Genomic DNA, 19,716 nt, shown 5'->3' with positions numbered 1-19,716 from the left:
AGTTGCCGAATTCCTTTATTACATCATTGCCGGGCTCGACCCAAAGTATTACAACGATTCGGAAATCATATTTCAGTTCTCCGCAGATATGCTGCAGATATTAAATTGCTGCACAAACACGTTTATTTATGGGATGACTCAGTCCAGGTTCAGAGAGCAGTTCATCAGTTCAGCGAAATATCCGTTCATGTTAATTATTTCAGTAACTAATAAACAAAATATCTGAGCTCTAGTCAGAGGCGGTCGCAGTGTTTTCCATCTCGGCACCACAGAACTGGCGGTCACTAGATAACGGGGCCCAAGAGGAACATAGCAATGGAACAGACCTTTCGCCACCCGCAGCCTGCGACATCCGCCTGTTACAAATTATTAAAATCATCTTACTTTTTATTTATATTCTTTCAGAATATTCACACTCTCGTCACCGCCACACCAATTTCGATAACGTTTCTCCAACTCCTGCGAAAATACTCATTGGTCAAGTGACCTAAATGGCTGATGCTTCTCGGAAAGGGAGAACCTGGCGAAATTCTGTTGTCACAAGGTGACCGGGCGGAATTCACTCTGGGTGCTCCTCAGATCAGATCGGGTCTGCTCCATGCTTCGAGTGATCGGCAGCACAGTAAAAAAATTTAGCCGATGATATCCAACATTGGCACGCCGGTCAACGTGCTGTGAGCAGACATCATCACTGTGTACGGAAATCCTATCTTGAACTGTGTTTATCTATGTCCAATGATTTGGTATCAACTGTGTGATGTGCTCTCCTGCAGACGGAATGACGCAACAAGGTCCAATTTCCATCTACAGAAAATCTATTGTGAGGAAGGAGACATTATTTCTCATTTCCCTGGGTTTTTAGAAGGTAACAAGGAGTCTTAATGGACGCAACACTGTCGAAGCGTCGATACACACATTATTAAGGTTTTGAACGAAGACCCGATAGTTAATTCTGACGGTCGAAAGGCTCGTGTTAAGACCATGAAAACACAGGATACGGAAGCAGAATTGGCTCTCTGGTTCCATCGAGCACTTCTGCTGTTCTTTCTTGGGTGATACGTTTCTCAACCACAAACCCTTTCCTTCCGACATAATGCGTTAATCCCTTCACAAATCAACAGCATATCAAACATTTTCTGAGCTGCACCCAATAACTTGCTATCGACGCCATCTGTAGGAGCAAATTCGCGTCCTTTGCAAATGAGTGTGAGCATTTCACTTACCTTCTTTACCATCAAACTAACCTTCAGGAAGTAGAACACTACGACTCGTAAAATTAATATAAATCTCTTATTTCGACCTGACTAGAAACTTTTCTGCGCATTAATTCCTTCTAACCTGCATATGCGGCACCTACCTGAGCTGCATTCCACCTGCCAAACTGAACCTCGATCTGTAGACACCATCATTCACCACAACATCCCATTGTCATTCGCCAGCAAGAGGTTGTCCACAAGGAACTGGCTTGAGGTCAGCTGCATATATCTGGCACATACCTCCTAATTTGTCCTGACCGTGCCCATATTGAAAATTGCCAAAAGAGCTTGCATACTTCTGCCAGCACTGTCCTTTGCTTTAATGTCGATATTATGCCACCAATATCTTCTTAAAATCTTCAAACTTGTCCGACGTTTGCGAATAACATTTGAGAGTTTATCCCTTAGGCCACCGAAATTACGATTCGCACCATTTAGGTGTTTAGTTTGAACGTGTGTTCTATCTGTTCTGTCTAACCACTTGTAATCGAGGACCATCTACATCTTAATTCACAAAGCCTTCCTGGAGATACATAACACATTTTACCCAAACTAAATCGTTGGCTCTTTGGCAGTCGCAGGTAATGTTTGGAGGGATAAATGCACCATCTATTATTATTATTATTATTATACCTATCTAGGGCTACACTACATATTTCCACCTCCTAGAGTGTTAGTCATTAGAACCATAGAACCATAGAACACTACAGCACAGCACAGGCCCTTCGGCCCTCGATGTTGTGCCGACCGATATACTCCTTAATAAAGTACAATCCCACACTACCCTGTAACCCTCTAATTTTCTTTCATCTATGTATCTGTCCAAGAGGCTCTTAAATACCCCTAACGTGTCAGCCTCTACCACCATCCCTGACAAGTCATTCCAGGCACCCACAACCCACCGTGCAAAAAAAATTACCCCTGATATCTCCCCTAAACCTTCCTCTCTTAACTTTCTAGATATGCCCTCGTACCCTGGGAAACAGGTACTGGCTATCCACCTTATCTATGCCTCTCATAACCTTGTAGACCTCTATCAAGTCCCCTCTCATCCTTCTACGCTCCAAAGAGAAAAGTCCCAGCTCTGCTAACCTTGCCTCATCAGACTTGTTTTAATCCAGGCAACATCCTGATAAATTTCCTCTACACCCTCGCCATAGCTTCCACATCCTTCCTATAATGACGTGACCAGAAATGAATATAATACTCTAAGTGTGGTCTCACCAGAGTTTTGTAGAGTTGCAACATGACCTCTCTACTCTTGAAATCAATCCCCCTATTAATGAAGCCTAGCATCCCATAGGCCTTCTTAACTACCCTATCAACCTGTGCAGCAACCTTGAGAGATGTATGGATTTGAACCCCAAAGTCCCTCTGCTCATCCACACTCTTAAGTAACCGACCATTAACCCTGTATTCAGCCTTCTGGTTTGTCCTTCCAAAATGCATCATCTCACACTTATCCGGATTGAACTCAATCTGCCACTCTTCTCCCCAACTCTGCATCCTGTCTGTATCGTCTTGTAACCTTCGACAAACTACAGCTCCATCCACAACTCCTCCAATCTTCGTGTCATCCGCAAACTTACTCACCCATCCTTCTACTTCTTTATCCAAGTCATTGATAAAAATCACAAACAGCAGGGTTCAAAGGACAGATCGCTGCGGCACTCCACCAGTCACCGACCTCCAGGCAGAATACTTTCCTTCCACAACTATCCTCTTCTTTCTTCTTTTAAGCCAAACATTTTATCCAAACAGCCAAGTTTCCACTAATCCCATGCTTCCTGACTTTCTAGATGAGTCTCTCGTGAGGGACCCTGTCAAATGCCTTGCTAAAAGACATGTAGACCACATCTACTGCCCTACCCTCATCAATTTCTTTTATTACCTCTTCAAGAAAATCAATTAGGCTTGTGAAGCACGACCTGCCCTTGAGAAAGTCATGCTGACTATTCCTAATCATATTATACCTCTCCAAATGTACATAAATCCTGTCTCTCAGGATCTCCTCCATCAACTTACCAATCACTAAGGGAAGACTCACTGGTCTATAATTCCCTGGGTTATCTCTACTTCTTTTTTTGAATAAAGGAAAAACATCCGCAACCCTCCAATCCTCCGGAAACTCTCCCGTCCCCATTGAAGCTTCAGCACATCCTCTTCCTACGTGCTCAAGATTTTCAGTCTGCTGCAAGTCATCACAACAATCACCAAGATCGTTTTAGATGATAGACAATAGACAATAGATAATATGTGCAGAAGTAGTCCATTCGGCCCTTCGAGCCTGCACCGCCATTCTGAGATCATGGCTAATCATCTACTATCAATACCTGGTTCCTGCCTTGTCCCCATAACCCTTGATTCCCCTATCCATATGATACCTATCTAGCTCCTTCTTGAAAGCATCCAGAGAATTGGCCTCCACTGCCTTCTGAGGCAGCGCGTTCCACACCTCCACAACTCTCTGGGAGAAGAAGTTCCTCCTCAACTCTGTCCTAAATGACCTACCCCTTACTCTTAAACCATGCCCTCTGGTACTGGACTCTCCCAGCATCTGGAACATATTTCCTGCCTCTATCTTGTCCAATCCCTTAATAATCTTATATGTCTCATTCAGATCCCCCCTCAATCTCCTTAATTCCAGCGTGTACAAGCCCAGTCTCTCTAACTTCTCTGCGTAAGACAGTCCGGACATCCCAGGAATTAACCTAGTGAACCTACGCTGCACCTCTTCCACAGCCAGGATGTCCTTCTTTAACCCTGGAGACCAAAACTGCACACAATACTCCAGGTGTGGTCTCACCAGGGCCCTGTACAAATGCAAAAGGATTTTCTTGCTCTTGTACTCAATTCCCTTTGTAATAAAGGGCAACATTCCATTAGCCTTCTTCACTGCCTGCTGCACTTGCTCATTCACCGTCAGAGACTGATGAACAAGTACTCCTAGATCTCTTTGTATTTCTCCCTTACCTAACTCCACACCGTTCAGATAATAATCTGCCTTCCTGTTCTTGCTCCCAAAGTGAATAACCTCACACTTATTCACATTAAACGCCATCTGCCAAGTTTCTGCCCACTCACCCAGCCTATCCAAGTCACCTTGAATTCTCCTAACATCCTCATCACATGTCACACTGCCACCCAGCTTAGTATCATCAGCAAACTTGCTGATGTTATTCACAATGCCTCCCTCTAAATCATTGACGTAAATCGTAAACAGCTGTGGTCCCAATACCGAGCCCTGTGGCACCCCACCAGTCACCACCTGCCATTCCGAGAAACACCCATTCTCTGCTACCCTTTGCTTTTTATCTGCCAACCAGTTTTCTATCCATGTCAATATCCTCCCCCCAATGCCATGAGCTCTGATTTTACCCACCAATCTCCTATATGGTACCTTATCAAATGCCTTCTGAAAGTCAAGGTACACCACATCCACTGGATCTCCCGCATCTATCTTCCTGGTTACATCCTCGAAAAACTCCAATAGATTAGTCAAGCATGATTTGCCCTTGGTAAATCCATGCTGGCTCGGCCCAATCCTATCACTGCTATCAAGATATGCCGCTATTTCATCTTTAATAATGGACTCTAGCATCTTCCCCACTACTGATGTTAGGCTAACAGGGCGATAGTTCCCTGTTTTTCCCTCCCTCCTTTCTTAAAAAGTGAGATAATATTAGCCATTCGCCAATCCTCAGGAACCGATCGTGAATCTAAGGAACATTGGAAAATGATCAACAATGCATCCGCAATTTCCATCGCCACCTCTTTTAGTACCCTAGGATGCAGACCATCTGGACCAGGAGATTTGTTAGCCTTCAGTCCCATCAGTCTACTCATCTCCCTTTCCTTCCTAATGTCGATCTGTTTCAGTTCCTCTGTTACCCTATGTCCTTGGCCCATCCATACATCTGGGAGATTGCTTGTGTCTTCCCTAGTGAAGACAGATCCAAAGTACTTATTAAATTCGTCTGCCATTTCTCTGCTTCCCATAACAATTTCTCCCAATTCATTCTTCAAGGGCCCAACATTGTTCTTAACTATCTTCCTTCTCTTCACATACCTAGAAAAACTTTTGTTATCCTCCTTTATATTCCTAGCTAGCTTGCGTTCATACCTCATTTTTTCTCCCCGTATTGCTTTTTTAGTTAAGTTCTGTTGCTCCTTAAATATTTCCCAAATCATCCGTCTTCCCACTCACTTTAGCTCTGTTATACTTCTTTTTCGATGTTATGCTATCTCTGACTTCCTTTGTCAACCACTGTGGCCACTTTCCCCCCTTTGAATACTTCCTTCTCCGGGGGATGAACTGATTTTGCACCTTGTGCATTATTCCCAAGAATACCTGCCATTGCTGTTCCACTGTCTTTTCTGCTAGGATATCCGACCAGTCAACTTTGGCCAGCCGCTCCCTCATGGCTCCATAGTCTCCTTTGTTCAACTGCAATACTAACACTTCTGATCTGCCCTTATCCCTCTCAACTTGCAGATAAAAACTTATCATATTATGGTCACTACCTCTTAATGGTTCCTTTACTTCAAGATCACTTATCAAATCCTGTTCATTGCACAACACTAAATCCAGAATAGCCTTATTCCTGGTCGGCTCTCGTACAAGCTGCTCCAAAATGCATCCCGTAGGCACTCTACAAACTCCCCATTCTGGTGTCCAGTACCAACCTGATTTTCCCAGATCCGTAAAGCCGCGCCATTTTACAGACAATATGGTAGCAATACAAGAAATATTGCCGAGACAAATGGGCTTATTAAAACACCATAACACTGCCCAGTACCGTCTCTGTTCTTACCTGGTGCTGGTCTCCTGAGTCTGTTTTCAGTGAAACCGAGCAACTGAATTTTCTGTCCCTAACAGTAAGTGAACACACCCTGAGCAAAGTTCAGTTGATAACACGCTCATGAACCTGAACTTCACCATATTCAGCTCGTAACGTCACACTCTGTTCCACAACGTTTGTGTTAAACCACACAAAGTCTCATTTTGCTTGAATGTCCCCCTAACATGTGGGTCGAGCCAGAATTTGTACTTCAGTACACGATGGCAATGGTTACCTTTCTCTCCAAACTTTCTCCCCAGAGTGGAATAATATCTCGCATCCGGGTTCGGTTTAGCTGGTGCAGTCTGATTCACTGTTCACCTTGGGATCAGTTTATTGTCAGACTATAAACCACAGGAACAGGTGAGGGCAGAAGTCCGTATGGTTTTATTGCACATCGAAGCAGAAGGAAGGGCGCTTTGAACTCTGTTGAAAAGTTATGCATTTGGGATATGTTTTTCCATTGAACGCTGCTCACTTCTTTTGTCCAGATCTAACTGTGTACCAGCTGCCTGGAGATGCCATGATCTTAGGTTCAGCCCTTTGAGAAAGTCATTTTCAACAGACCCTCTCCTAATTTACGGCTCTCCCGGCTCTCTCGTCTCTCTCGCTCTCCCGTCTCACGCTCACTCCCTCTCCTCGTCTCTCTCTCTCTCTCTCTCTCTCTCTCTCTCTCTCTCCATCAGTCCCTCGCTCTTCTGCTCTCTTTCCACAGTTCTACAGTTCGACCCGTCTCTGCCCAGTCTTTCCCTCTCTTTCTCTCAGTCTCTCTCAGCCCATTTTCCCTCTCTCCTTCAACACTCTCTCCTCCCATGTTCTCTCCCCTAGTCTCTCTGTGTCAGTCATTTACCCTCCCCTATTATCTCGCCCCCAACTGTTCCTCCCTCTTATTCCCATCATCCCTCTCCCGTCGTCTCATCTCTCTCCCATCTTACTCTTTCCCAGTCTCTCTTTTCCCACATTACCGTCCCTCACACCCCTCGCCTCTCCCCATCTCCGTGTGACTCTCTCCTCCATTCCCCCAATCCCTCTCTCTCTCTCTTGCTCTCTCTATTTCTCTCTCACTCCCCACTCTCTTTCCTCACAATCCTTCCCAGACTCTTTCCCCTGTCATCTCCCTCGCACTTTCCCGTCTCTCTCCCTTGCTCATCTCCCCCATCGCCCTCGTTTCTATTCCAGTCTCTCACGCCGTCTGTCTCTGTACCGCGTCTCTCTACCCAACCCTACCCCATCCCCACTCTCTCCTCTGTCACCCTATTCCCAACGGCTCTCTGTGCCCCGTCACCCTCTCCCCGTCTCTCACTCCACATTTATTTCTCAGCAATGTCAATCACATTTACCGCCATTCTGCCCCCACCCCGTTTTTTCCCATCCCCCACATCGCCTAACTGACTCCCATCTCTCACCCACTCACGCTTCTCTCTATCCCGGTCACTCTCTCTCTCGCTCCCCAGGCGCTCTCTCTCTCTCCCCTCTCTCTCCCCACTCACCTTCTATGTCTCTCTCTCCTTTGGGTCAGCCAGCTCTGAATGCCTGTAAACTCCAATCTCCAAACACCAGAATAAGCCTTTCCGACAATTGTGTCTCTGTCACCATCGCACATTGAAAGTGATGGGGTGATATCCCCGAATGAACACGGGCAGAGAGTCATTGTCGGTCTGTGAAGGGGCGGTGGGTGGGGGTGGATTGTAGACAAAAAGGGGGAGAAGGAAAGTGAGAGTTTTATAAAGTGGGAGTGAGGGCAGTTGGAGAGGGAGGTGAGGAAGGCAGTGGGAGTGTTAGGGTGAGAGGCGAAAGAGAAGAGTAAGAGGAAACAGAGGGGTGAGGAAGAGAAAATGGAGTAGTGAGACTGAGAAAGCAGGGTGTGCTGAGGAGTGAGAGGATGGTGAGGGGTAGGGAGGAAGCGGGAATCGGACACGGTGAGCTCACGTAGTGAGACTGAGAAAGGAGGGTGTGCTGAAGACTGAGGGGATGGTGAGGGGTAGGGAGGAAGCGGACACGGTGAGCTCACGTAGTGAGACTGAGAAAGGAGGGTGTGCTGAGGAGTGAGAGGATGGTGAGGGGTGGGGGGAAGCGGGTGCGGAGACGGTGAGCTCACGTACTGAGACTGAGAAAGGAGGGTGTGCTGAGGAGTGAGAGGATGGTGAGGGTGGGGAGGAAGCGAGAAGCGGACACGGTGAGCTCACGTAGTGAGACTGAGAAAGGAGGGTGTGCTGAGGAGTGAGAGGATGGTGAGGGTGGGGGGAGGGAGCGGGAATCGGACACGGTGAGCTCACGTAGTGAGACTGAGAAAGGAGAGTGTGCTGAGGAGTGAGAGGATGATGAGGGGTGGGGTGGAAGCGGGAATCGGACACGGTGAGCTCACGTAGTGAGACTGAGAAAGGAGGGTGTGCTGAGGAATGAGGGGATGGTGAGGGTGGGGAGGGCAGCGGACACGGTGAGCTTACGTAGTGAGACTGAGAAAGGAAGGTGTGCTGAGGAGTGAGGGGATGGTGAGGGGTGGGGGGAAGCGGGAATCGGACACGGTGAACTCACGTAGTCAGACTGAGAAAGCGAGATGATCTGAGGAATGAGGGGATGGTGAGGGGTAGGGGGGAAGCGGGAATCGGACACGGTGAGCTCACGTAGTGAGACTGAGAAAGGAGGGTGTGCTGAGGAGTGAGAGGATGGTGAGGGGTGTGGGGAAGCGGGAAGCGGACACGGTGAGCTCACGTAGTGACACTGAGAAAGGAGGGTGTGCTGAGGAGTGAGGGGATGGTGAGGGGTGGGTGCGGGGAAGCGGGAAGCGGACACGGTGCTCACCGCGTGAAGAAGATGTTGTGAGAGCTGCACACACTCAGACTGGGTGTCGGGCCAGTTCATTCCCTCTGTCCCGCTTACAATAAACCTTCTCGGGATTCACTGTATCAACGGAAACAGGTTTCAATAGTCGATTGGGTATGTTCTATTCTGGTAAGAAGCTCACACCACTAAGTCCTCAAGACCCGAAACATTCTTGTAAAATCTCTATGAATTCTTTCAGTCTTATTGATAGCTTTCCTTCAGACCATAACTGCGCACAATACTCCCCTAACTCGGCCTCACAAACGTCTTATTCAACTCCAACATAACATCTCATCTCCGATACTCAATACCTTGATTTAGGAAGGTCAATGTACAAAATAATTCTCTTAACGACACCGTCGACCTGTGATGCCGCTTTCGAGAGATTACGGATCTCTATTCCCGGATCCCTCTGTTCTACCGCACTCATCGGTGACCGAACATTCAACGTGTATGTCCTCCCAAACTCTGACAGCTCGCAGATACCTGCATGAAATTCCATCCGCCGATTTTCAACCTATTTTACCGGCTGCTCCAAAGACTCTAAGCGACTTTAACAGATTGTGGGGAAGTCTGATAAGTTTAGAACACATGCCAATGACATTAGGTCGGTGATAAGTCTGAAGGAACGAGCCGTTCCAGAGTTTTCAGTCCATAGATCCCGATAGGTAAAACACCAAAGTATGTGCGCTGTATTTCCCCGCGTTTCTTTGCCCGGACCAGGGTGAGAACAGAAGGGCTTCCTGGATGCAAACGATTCCCGGGACCACTAAACGATGAATCCCCAGCCCAACATTTCCATCCACACTGGAATGTATGCTTCCTTTAATTACACGAAACACGGTGCATAAGAACAGAGACATGATATTGCTGCACATTGTTCTGCTCAATACATTGTGGAATCATTGGAGTTTCATGGAACAAAATGCCAGACACGGTTCCACTGTATCTCGGTATTTGTGAAAGGAATAGTCCTAAACCAGAACGAACCCGATAAACTGGATCGGTGTGTGTCCGCTGTAGCGAGACACCCTGAGGCTGAGAGGATCGCGATAATCGGCAGACAATAACCAGTTTGCAATACATCCCACGCAAGGAGACGTCAGCAGCCAGGCACCATCGATGGTTCTGAAGTGTAACGAACACAGAGAAAATCGGATCGTTTTGATCCTCACCAGGTGAGTTGCTACAAATCAGAAACCAATTGTGTGAGCGCCCAGCGGAGGCAGAGAGTTTGACAGCAGAACAGAAGGATCTGGGTGAACATTTGGATAGAAGGGGCATAAAATTATCGCTGAGGGGTGACATTCACAAGGTGCATAATATCATCAGGGTCACAGATATGTGTCAATATGGTTGTTGTAACACGTCTAGTGTGATAGTGTAGTGGGTAGTGTTTGTGGCTCTCACTTTCGGCGAGGAGAAAAGGAGAGCTGAACGTGTAATTCTCTCCCTGCCAGTCTATAGCCTTTCCAACAGGAAGCCTCATATCGTGCCTACTCGCTGGCGACACAGGGAAACTGAACTACTTTCGGACTCAGGCTGAACTACAAAGGGCAGGGAGGACGTCTGGCTCCCGCACACGTGGCTCGCAGGCCCGCCGGTGTGTGGACGCGCCCTGGTGCTCGTGAACAGATCCCCAGCTATGGGTAAATAGCCCCACGGCCTTCTGGGCAGCCTCGAGAGAGACGAACGCTATGGGAGTAAACAGAGACAGCAAATCCGGAATGGAGTCCCTTAGCCGTCTGAACGTTACCTAACGCCCTTCCGGCAACATCCCCTCACACTTATCTGGGTTAAACTCCATCTGCCACTTCTCAGCCCAGTTTTGCATAATATCGATGACCGACTGACAGGCCTCCACACTGTCCACAACACCCCCAACCTTCGTGCATCAGCACATTTACTAACAGATCCCTCCACTTCCTCATCCAGGTTATTTATAAAAATCACGAAGAGTAGGGGTCCCAGAACAGATCCCCGAGGCACAGCACTGGTCACCGACCTCCATGCAAAATATAACTCGTTTACAACCTCTCTGTCGCTTCTGTGGGCAAGCTAATTCTGATCCACAAAACAATGTCCCCTTGGATCGCATATCTCCTTACTTTGTCAATAAGCCTTGCATGGAGTACCTTATCAAATGCCTTAATAAAATCCATATACACTACATCTACTGCTCTACCTTCATCAATGTATTTAGTCACATCTTCAAAAAATTCAATCAGGCTTGTAAGGCACGACCTGCCTTTCACAAAGCCATGCTGTCTATTCCTAATCATATTATGCCTCTCCAAATGTTCATAAAGCCTGCCTCTCAGGATCTTTTCCATCAACTTACCAACCGCTGAAGTAAGCCTCACTGGTCTATAATTTCCTGGGCGATCTCTACTCCATTTTATGAATGAGGGAACAATACCTGCCAACCTTCAATCCTCTGGAACCTCTCCCGTCACCATTGATGATGCCATGGGGACGATATGATCCCGAAATTAAAGGGTTTGCGCGTGAGAGGCGTTTGATAAACGTGGGTGCATATTATTGACAACTATAGAATATTGAAAGACGGTGACAGTGTGGATGTGGTGGGAATAATTCACGTGGTGAAGGGAGTCGAGGACCAGATGGCACTGACTCAGAATTGAAGGGTGCCCCTTTAGAAGAAAGATGAGGATAAAATTCTGCCATCAGAGTGGTGAATCTGGGGAACTCATTACTATGGACGGCTGTAAAGGTGGAGCAACTGGGATTTTATAAAACAAACGTTGATAGATTTCTGATCAGTCAGGGTGTCAAAGGTCACAGGCAGAACAGGTAATGGGGGTTGAGGAGAATAATAAATCAACACAATCAGCAGCACAGGATCAATTCCGCCCCCCAACGTTTCAGCAAAACGCATCAGCGCCCACCAGCCACCAAATGAGCAATGGCAAAGTCCCCAGACAGAGATGTGCTCAGTGGTGGGAGCATGTACCGGACATGTACTGGGCCGAATCCATCACATCCTGTAGGAACTTACGTTCAATGATATGAATGTTTCCACACCAAACCATGATGCTGCCAGTCACTACACTCTGCATCACGCATCTGTAGAAAAATGTCAAAGTTCTAGGTGTCATGCCGATCTCCGCAAGCTCCTAGGAAACCGGAGGCGCTGCCGTGCTTTCTTCGCAATTGCACTTGTGATGGGTACAGGACAAATCCACTGAAATAGTAACACCCGGGAATTTGAAGTTGCTCTCCCTCTCTGATCCTCCGATGAGGACTGGCACATGGACCCTCTGGTGTCTCCTTCCATCGTCTTGCTCGCATTGAGTGAGCCGTTTAAGGGCTGGGTGGAAGTTGGAGGCAAAGTTGGTGAGAATGTCGAGCTCAGCGTGAGTGCATGAAGCGGCAGAATACATTCGTCGATGTAGCGGTGGAAGCGTTGGGGGTGCATTACCGCGGAAAGGTTGGTACATGGATTGTTTTACTTAGCCAACGAAAAGGGAAACATATCCGAGACCTATGCCAGTGTCCATGGCTACACACTGAATCTGGAGTAAGTGGGAGGAACTGAAGGAGAAACTGTTGCTGTGAGGACCGGTTCTGTCAGACGGAGGATGGTGATGATGGAGGGGAACTGGCTGGTTCTTTCCTTGAGAAATGTGGAAAGTTTTAGGGCCCTTTTAATAGGGGCACTGGACGTCCATAGAGAAAATGAGACGGTCAGGGCCAGGGAATTGAAAGTTAGTGAGTAGATCGAGAGCACGGGAAGGTTTGGGAATGCCGGTGGGAAGGGACTGAAGAATGGGGCATAGGATGGACTGGAGCGATGAGAACACAGGATCAGTGGGGCAGGAGCAGGCAGAGACAATGAGCCTACCCAGACATGCAGACTTGTGAATCGAGTAGGAGGTAGAAGAGAGCAGTTCAGGGCAATGGAACCACGGGTTTTCCACAGGGAATGGAGGTACTCCAGAGTTGGTGATGTCAGTGATAATGTCGGAGACAGTTCTCTGATAGTCCGGAGTCGGGATTATTCAAGGTGTAGGCATGAGGATGTGTCTGAGAGGTACCACCGTGTCTCAGCAAGGTGGAGGTCAGTCCGCCACTCTACAACAGCAGCACCCTGTCTGCGGGATTGTTGGTAAGGTTTGGACTGGTGCTGAGAGATTGGAGGTGCAGTGTATTCAGAGGGGGTAAAGTTCAAGGAGAAGTGAGTATTCCTGATGTTGAGGCGGTTGATGTCTAGTTGGCAATTAGTGATGAAGATATCCCAGAGCAGGGAGAGAACCAGGAAGAGGAGGGGGGTTGGAGACAGGAGAATGTACCGTCAGCGCTGGGCGATGAATTCTTGCCGATAAGGCGGGCTCGGAGACGGAGGTAAATGTGAAATAAACTTCACCTTCCCAGCAGCAGCTCCTCCTGAGCGTCTGAGAAGCTCCAACCAATTGTTTATGAAAGTGTCTGCAGAAATACACACGGAATAGACACATAATATTATATGTTGCATACAACGAATACGAGGCGTTACGTTTTCCCCGAGGGTGTAGTACTCCCATTAATCCCCACGCGGAATTGAGACAACCATGCTGCAGAGAGTGAGAGACAGAATGGAACCGAATCCGCCAGTTTGTCAAAACGACCGCGGCAGGACTCGAACCTGCAATCTTCTGATGACTTCTAATCAAACACCGAAGTCAGACGCCTTATCCATTAGGCCACACGGCCGTATTCTGTGAGAATGGGGAACATGCTGAATGCTGCAAGGAGTTTCCCCGTGTAGAATGATTTCCTCGCCGAGCTAAAAGTACTCGCATGCAGTGATTTCATTCCAGGTGAACATTCGATCACTGTTGTCAATATCTCTCCATTCATTCCTGCTCTGGGCTGTTCAATATTCTGTTTCTATCACACAGAAAGGAATTCTCAAAGGCACATCCCACTGTCTCTTGCAGCGGCGTTTTATTCTGGGATTAGAATAAGAGAAAATGGTCCACCACATTCAATACATTATTGATAGAGTGAACTCGATCTCTTTTTAGGTATGTCAGCCGTTGGTTTGGTATTCCAGAGCCGAGCAGCCATGTGTTTGTGTCGGGTAAGCGTTCGGGTGTTCGGATCTGCGGCTGCGCAGAGCGTGTCATCGTGTCTGTAATGTGGTAACTATCGGGTTATTGCATTTGCCCAATACACGGAAAGTCGTCATTCTCGAACCAAATGGCAAATTCCGATAATATCTGTTTACTTGAAATCGAGCAACATGCTATCAAAGCTATTGAAATCTTATTTAATTCAACATAAATTTATCTCATTTTACAACTCAAAACATTCACAGTTTCTCCGAGTTACAGAGCACGGAATCGATACTTATGCCATGCGTCCATAGCGTCTAAAGTGCATAAAATAACTAATTCCATGTTTCCTGTGGTTGGCACAAATCTCTCTAAACTGTCTTTATCCACCTCCATGAATTCTGGTAAGCACGGCGAGCAAAGTAAATCGGCATAGAATCTGAACACACATGTGTGGACCTTAAGCAGAAGTTTTAAATGCTGTGAAAAAATTCAGAACTTCGGAACACAACAGAGGAAAGAGCAGACGAGGTGGCCGAGAGGTGAAGGCGATGGACTGCTAATCCATTGTGCTCTGCACGCGTGGGTTCGAATCCCATCCTCGTCGCGACATGTGAATCGGGGGACCACCTTTGAAACTGTCACTTTAAAACATCCAAGCCTCCAAATTTTGTCACAGGGACGCCAGACAATTCGTTACGTGAGTCATGAAAAGCAATATTCATCATTAATTTATCACTAAATTTGGCCTCAATACGACAAAATACAGGAACAAAATTAGGCTATTCGGCTGACCGATCTCCGCCATTCGATCACGGCTGACGCCTCACCTTCAGTTTTGTGAACAGTCTAAAGTTTTGAGTCCCTCATCTTTAGAAATATGTGCTAGCATTGGAGAGAGTCTAGAGGACGTTCACAAGGATAATTGATGGCTCTGGGACTCCACTAGCTGGAATTCAGAAGGATGAGAAGGGGATCTCATTGAAACTATTTGAACGTTGAAAGGACTAGCCGGAGTAGATGTGTAAAGGGTGATTACCATGGTGGGAGAGTCTAGAATGAGAGAGCACAGAGTCAGGATAGAAGTGCGCCCTTTCAAAAAAGATTTTGGCCAAACGGTGGTAAATTTGTGGAATTTATTGCCACATCCAGTTGTGGAGGCCATGTCGTTGGGCGCATTTAAGGCAGAGATTGGTAGGTTTTTGATTGGAGATGGCACCAAAGTTACGGGGAGAGGGCTGGGAACTGGAGTTCATGAGGAGAAGATAAAAGGATCAGCCGTGATTGAATGGCGAAGCAGACTGGATGGGCCAGACGGCCTAATTTTCCTCCTATGTCTTATGGCCTCATGGTCATACACATCATTCCTCTCAACTCCATTCCCCTGCCTTCTCCTCGTCGCATTCGACACCCTTACTACCTGTCCACCTCCTCAAACGCCGCTATAAATATACCCAGTTACTTGCCTTTCAAGCTGTCCGTGGCAATAAATTCCACAAATTCATAACTTTCTGTCTACAGGAATTGCTTCTCGTCCTTTTCTAAAGGGACGTCATTATCTGAGGTTGTGCCCGCTGGCCCTCGACTCTAGCACTACATGAATATCCTCTCCATGGTCTGACCACAGACCTCTATCGAACACCACCCAGCCCATATCTCACCCGTCAGACCCTGAAGCCGTTCTCATACCACCCCACCATCACTGAAGCTGCATCTCCGCTCCCGCACTGGCTTGAGCAGCAACACAAGACCAGGGTACCTAATCTTGATTCTGTGGGCCCATAACTGCACAGCAGCCGCTCCCGCAGCCCCCATCTGACCCCTCACGCTCAGCAGACGCCCATTGCTCCACGACTACAGAACCCCACCACCCACCGGGAACATCGACACGAACAGCAAGCCACAGCACACCCCGACCCTCACTCATCTAACTGACTGCACACCGCCCCCTCGGGTCCGATATCTGTGGATCCACACACTCACTCCCCACACTCACACATCTAACTGACCGCACACCGCTCCCTCGGGTCCGATATCTGTGGATCCACACACTCACTCATCTAACTGACCGCACACCGCCCCCTCGTGTCCGACATCTGTGAATCCACACACTCACTCATCACACTCACTCATCTAACTGACCGCACACCGCCCCCTCGTGTCTGACATCTGTGAATCCACACACTCACTCCCCACTCTCACTCAACTAACTGACTGCACACAGCCCCCTCGTGTCCGACATCTGTGAATCCACACACTCACTCCCCACTCTCACTCATCTAACTGACCGCACATCACTCCCTCGGGTCCGATATCTGTGAATCCACACACTCACTCATCACACTCACTCATCTAACTGACAGTACACCGCTCCCTCGTGTCCGATATCTGTGAATCCACACACTCACTCCCCACGCTCACTCATCTAACTGACCGCACACCGCTCCCTCGTGTCCGACATCTGTGAATCCACACACTCACTCCCCACTCTCACTCATCTAACTGGCCGCACACCGCTCCCTCGGGTCCGATATCTGTGAATCCCCGGGAGGATGCCTTTCGGCATTTTGACCCGGTGCTGCTTCGCGCGTCATTCTGCAGTTTCCCGTGGGTAGTGAAAGTCTACGTTGATTGTATCAGTACAAGCCAGGTTTAACAAAGCGATAAGGGGGAGAATCCTCTGATTCCGAACGGGGAAAGGGAGGAAAGAGGGAGGGCCATTCTTTGGGAAATCAGTTTCGCTGGCCACCACAGAAATAACCCAGTGAACGCTCTAGAAAGAGGTCACTCGCCCTATCTAATATAAGGTTCAGACTTTGTATATCACTGTTAGGGCTGCACTTTGAGTGTTGTGAGCAGATCTGCGCTCCTTCGCTTAGAAAGGGTATGCCGAAACTACAGAGGGCCCAAGCCTGGTTTACGAAAACGATTCCAGGTATTAATGGCTCGTCATATGAAGAGGGTTCATACACACACACACACCCTGTCCCCTTCATTCTCCGTGTCTTCACTCGTGACACACACACACACACACACCCTGTCCCCTTCACTCTCCGTGTTCACCCGTGACACACACACACACCCTGTCCCCTTCACTCTCCGTGTGTTCACCCGTGACACACACACACACCCACCCTGTCCCCTTCACTCTCTGTGTGTTCACCCATGACACACACACACACCCTGTCCCCTTCACTCTCCGTGTGTTCACCCGTGACACACAGACACACACACCCTGTCCCCTTCACTCTCCGTGTGTTCACCCGTGACACACACACACACACCCTGTCCCCTTCACTCTCCGTGTGTTCACCCGTGACACACACACACACACACCCTGTCCCCTTCACTCTCCGTGTGTTCATCCGTGACACACACTCACCCCCTGTCCCCTTCACTCTCCGTGTGTTCACCCGTGACACACACACACCCTGTCCCCTTCACTCTCCGTGTGTTCACCCGTGACACACACACACACCCTGTCCCCTTCACTCTCCGTGTGTTCACCCGTGACACACAAACACACACACACCCTGTCCCCTTCACTCTCCGTGTGTTCACCCGTGACACACACACACACCCTGTCCCCTTCACTCTCCGTGTGTTCACCCGTGACACACACACACCCTGTCCCCTTCACTCTCTGTGTGTTCACCCGTGACACACACACACCCTGTCCCCTTCACTCTCCGTGTGTTCACCCGTGACACACACACAGACACACCCTGTCCCCTTCACTCTCCGTGTGTTCACCCGTGACACACACACACACCCTGTCCCCTTCACTCTCCGTGTGTTCACCCGTGACACACACACACACCCTGTCCCCTTCACTCTCTGTGTTCACCCGTGACACACACACACCCTGTCCCCTTCACTCTCCGTGTGTTCACCCGTGACACACACACAGACACACCCTGTCCCCTTCACTCTCCGTGTGTTCACCCGTGACACACACACACACCCTGTCCCCTTCACTCTCCGTGTGTTCACCCGTGACACACAAACACACACCCTGTCCCCTTCACTCTCCGTGTGTTCACCCGTGACACACACACACACCCTGTCCTCTTCACTCTCCGTGTGTTCACCCGTGACACACCCACACACACCCTGTCCCCTTCACTCTCCGTGTGTTCACCCGTGACCGTGACACACACACACCCTGTCCCCTTCACTCTCCGTGTGTTCACCCGTGACACACTCACACACCCTGTCCCCTTCACTCTCCGTGTGTTCACCCGTGACACACACACACACACCCTGTCCCCTTCACTCTCCGTGTGTTCACCCGTGACACACACACACCCTGTCCCCTTCACTCTCCGTGTGTTCACCCGTGACACACACACACCCTGTCCCCTTCACTCTCCGTGTGTTCACCCGTGACACACACACACCCTGTCCCCTTCACTCTCCGTGTGTTCACCCGTGACACACACACACCCTGTCCCCTTCACTCTCCGTGTGTTCACCCGTGACACACACACACCCTGTCCCCTTCACTCTCCGTGTGTTCACCCGTGACACACACACACCCTGTCCCCTTCACTCTCCGTGTGTTCACCCGTGACACACACAGACCCTGTCCCCTTCACTCTCCGGGTGTTCACCGGTGACACACGCACACACCCTGTCCCCTTCACTCTCCGGGTGTTCACCCGTGACACACACACAGACACCCTGTCCCCTTCACTCTCCGGGTGTTCACCCGTGACACACACCCACACCCTGTCCCCTTCACTCTCCGTGTGTTTACCCGTGACCGTGACACACCCTGTCCCCTTCACTCTCCGTGTGTTTACCCGTGACCGTGACACACCCTGTCCCCTTCACTCTCCGTGTGTTCACCTGTGACCGTGACACACCCTGTCCCCTTCACTCTCCGTGTGTTCACCCGTGACACACACACACACCCTGTCCCCTTCACTCTCCGTGTGTTCACCCGTGACACACACACACCCTGTCCCCTTCACTCTCCGTGTGTTCACCCGTGACACACACACACCCTGTCCCCTTCACTCTCCGTGTGTTCACCCGTCACACACACACACCCTGTCCCCTTCACTCTCCGTGTGTTCACCCGTCACACACACACACACACACACACCATGTCCCCTTCACTCTCCGTGTGTTCACCCGTGACACACACACACACACCCTGTCCCCTTCACTCTCCGTGTGTTCACCCGTGACACACACCCACACCCTGTCCCCTTCACTCTCCGTGTGTTCACCCGTGACCGTGACACACCCTGTCCCCTTCACTCTCCGTGTGTTCACCCGTGACCGTGACACACCCTGTCCCCTTCACTCTCCGTGTGTTCACCCGTGACACACACACACACCCTGTCCCCTTCACTCTCCGTGTGTTCACCCGTGACACACACACACACCTTGTCCCCTTCACTCTCCGTGTGTTCACCCGTCACACACACACACCCTGTCCCCTTCACTCTCCGTGTGTTCACCCGTCACACACACACACACACACACACACCCTGTCCCCGTCACTCTCCGTGTGTTCACCCGTGACACACACACACCCTGTCCCCTTCACTCTCCGTGTGTTCACCCGTCACACAGACACACCCTGTCCCCTTCACTCTCCGTGTGTTCACCCGTCACACACACACACACACACACACACCATGTCCCCTTCACTCTCCGTGTGTTCACCCGTGACACACACACACACACCCTGTCCCCTTCACTCTCCGTGTGTTCACCCGTGACACA

At 49.2% G+C, this 19,716-nt stretch overlaps 1 protein-coding gene and 2 non-coding genes across 3 annotated transcripts in view; 2 read left to right on the top strand and 1 right to left on the bottom strand.

The window, feature by feature from the left end:
* LOC140208536 (uncharacterized) overlaps positions 1 to 19,716 on the top strand; it is a 541,825-nt gene that overhangs the window by 395,840 nt on the left and 126,269 nt on the right. The window lies entirely within an intron of this gene.
* trnar-ucg (transfer RNA arginine (anticodon UCG)) lies at positions 13,545 to 13,633 on the bottom strand. The gene is given in 2 exon segments: positions 13,545 to 13,580; positions 13,597 to 13,633. It is a non-coding gene; the product is annotated as a tRNA-Arg (tRNA).
* Positions 14,503 to 14,584, top strand: trnas-gcu (transfer RNA serine (anticodon GCU)). The gene has a single exon. It is a non-coding gene; the product is annotated as a tRNA-Ser (tRNA).

Source organism: Mobula birostris, chromosome 13 (assembly GCF_030028105.1).
Source record: "Mobula birostris isolate sMobBir1 chromosome 13, sMobBir1.hap1, whole genome shotgun sequence".
Taxonomy (NCBI): Eukaryota; Metazoa; Chordata; class Chondrichthyes; order Myliobatiformes; family Myliobatidae; genus Mobula; species Mobula birostris.
This window is presented reverse-complemented; position numbering and strand designations above follow the sequence as displayed.